The 3,050-nt window shown below is 36.3% G+C and overlaps 1 pseudogene; it reads right to left on the bottom strand.

Annotated features, from left to right (window-relative positions):
* Positions 1–1,454: 1,454 nt before the first annotated feature.
* Positions 1,455–2,387, bottom strand: LOC140850188 (olfactory receptor 4C11-like; annotated as a pseudogene).
* Positions 2,388–3,050: the final 663 nt, after the last annotated feature.

The following is a 3,050-nucleotide window of genomic DNA, read 5'->3' on the forward strand; positions in this document are numbered from 1 at the left end:
TAGTGTGTGTGTACATGTACTGGTATGATAGAGATGTAGATTAGACAAATTTGTGATGGATCGTGACATTTTCATTCTGTGGTAATTATATATTCCTCCTTATGAATGACATGCTGGGACACCAGGACAGACACTAAGATTCATACTGTCCCAGTAAACGAAAATAAATTAAAACACAGTATATGTGTTATTCTACTGAATTTATTTTAAAAGATTCTTTATTAGGAGGACAACATTGGTAGTGACAAGGTTTTGCAATTAAAAAAGGAACAACAACATTAAAAATAAAATGGAATCTTACAACAATTACTAAGGAGGTGGCACATTTTAATACACTGAAATAGATGAATATTAAACGTTCATGATGTAACTCCCAGCATGCACATCCAAGGTACAGCTGTAAATCTGCTCTGCTGGCCCTGGGCATCAAAGTTCTATTGGCAGTTCTAACATGTCAAAACTCTATCAGGAATTCTAACAATTCTCACAAAGTCTTTATTAGGAAAGCACAGATAGAGAAAGAAAGTGGCAATCATGGACTTAAATAGTGGATTCTCTCTAACACCACTAACTAAAGGCAAGTGTAGTGAATACTACCTGACTTTCCTTTGTTTCACTGACATACTCCAACTTCACATAAAGTAACACCATCTTTTTTTTCATCAAACCAGGTTGTTTCCAAGTACCTTTGTGTGCTTCAATCCCAAAAATGGAAGTTGTATTTCTGGTGTATTTTTAATTTTTATTTCATTTTGAAAACACACTTTTTTTTACTTTCTTGCTTCTTGGGGTTATAGAATTCTATTATCATAGTCCCTATTCACCAGTCACACAGTAGCTGAATATTTCAAGGCCTGTGTAACACTATGTCTTAAAAATCCCATATATCATGTCTCAGTTATCTAATAGCCAAATAAAACAATAAGTAATATTTTATCAGAATATAATTACATTAAATATACACATATAAAATTTTTTTGATTTACATATGGAACTTTTCAAAGCTAAACTAACGATGTAATAAAGCTAACTTCCTGATACACAAAATTAGTTCCTTTGCTTTGAAGTGTTCAAGAGAAAGCAGGATACCTAATGTGAAATATGCTCTGGAGGACTCATAGTGAACAAGCTACATGCTGTTTAAGGATCCTCACATGTTTGAACAGATGGGGCTATACATATATATGTCTTTCTTCTTATCAAATTAGACTGCCTACTGTGTTGTGAGATTATTTCACAATTAGCAATGCCAGAACTGAATGCTCAGAAAAAGAAAGAGTCAGGATGAGGTTGTTTGGAAAGTTACTAGTTTGTGGACAGAACAAAGAAAGGTAAGGAAATCACACTTATTATATTTGAGTGTATGGAGGAGTCAGGCTACACACTATGACACTGATATCTGTACAGACCCAGTTAAACCGCGACACAAAAAGTATTCATCCAAGGCCCTCAATTCATCTTTTGCTTTCAGAAGTAATTTGGATATACCACAGCTTTCTCATGGCATTTTTCACTTCTGCATTCCTCAGTGCGTAGATCAGGGGGTTGAGGAGGGGTGTCCCAATAGTATAAAATATGGACACCATCTTGTCCATGGGGAAAGTGGTTGGGGGACGTGTATAGATGAATATACACGGACCAAAGAATAGGACGACTATAGTGATGTGGGAAGTGCAAGTGGAGAGAGCTTTTTTCCTCCCTTCTGTACTGTGGTTGTGCAGAGAATGTAAGATGACAATGTATGAGATCATCAGAATCACAAAACTGAATGAGCAAAGGGCCCCACTATTAGACACCACCAGTAGGTTGATCACATAAATGTCCATGCATGCAAGCTTCAACAAGGGCTGCATATCACAGCAATAATGATCAATCAAATTGGGTCCTCAGAAAGGCAACTTCAAGGCCAGGATAATCTGAGCCATAGAATGTATAAAAGACCCAGTCCATGCAAGAACAATCAGAATGATGCAGACCTGCTGACTCATGATGGTTGGGTACGGCAAGGGCTTGCAGATGGCCACATAGCGGTCAACGGCCATGAGGATGAGGACAAAGATTTCCATGGAATCAAACAAATGTAGTGCAAAGATTTGAGTCTTGCACTCATTATAAGGTATGATTTTCTTTGCAGAGAGAGCATCCACAATGAGTCTAGGGGCTGTGGAAGTTGCAAAGCAGGTATCAACTAGGGACAAATAAAAGAGGAAGAAGTACATGGGGCTCCCAAGTGTTCGGCTGGACTTGATGGTCATGATAATAAGTAAATTCCCCACTGCAGTTCCCACATAGAAAATAAAGAAGATTAAAAAGACCATTTTCTGCCTCATAGGATCCTGTGTCAGTCCCAAATGTATGAATTCAGTTACGCTGTTATTTTGCTGCATTGTTTAGCCCAGGTAGTGAAAGCACAGCTTAGAAATAATCTGCAAAGGAGAAATTTTAAAAATTATAAAATCAATAATACATTTGGAAGTCAAATACATGTGCTTGGTTGCTTATAAAAGTGTAATCACTTACAGGCTGTGTACTGTTTTTATCTGAATAAAATGCAATCCAAAATACTTGATCCTTTTACCTGATTCTTTATGAAAATATTGAAGTAGAAATGGACAAATAATGAAAAAATTAATGATGGTTCACATATAATAATCACTAACTGAGATAATTTGGCATAAGTGAATAACTTCTTCAGCTGAATGCTGTCTTTAGTTTTCATCACGGACTTATCGATATTTAGAGCGGCATATGCTGTAGAAGCAGAGGGAAGTTTTGCATGATTTACTGAGTATGCTTTTCACATTCCTTGAACCAAGTCCAATTATAAAATACTCTTAAAAATATGTAAATATGAAAGAATGATTATCTAAATTCAGAGTGTCTTTCTTAATAAACCTAAACACATTCACACACACACGTGATGGGGGTAGGTGTAGAGAAAGAGACAATAAAAATGAAATTTTTGCAATGAACACCCAGGCAGTTGGCCCAGTTCATTATGAAACTGAAATGTGCTGTTTTGAGTAAGCATGTTTCTTTCGTTTTTATCT

The sequence above is a fragment of the Manis javanica genome, chromosome 6, assembly GCF_040802235.1.
Source record: "Manis javanica isolate MJ-LG chromosome 6, MJ_LKY, whole genome shotgun sequence".
Taxonomy (NCBI): Eukaryota; Metazoa; Chordata; class Mammalia; order Pholidota; family Manidae; genus Manis; species Manis javanica.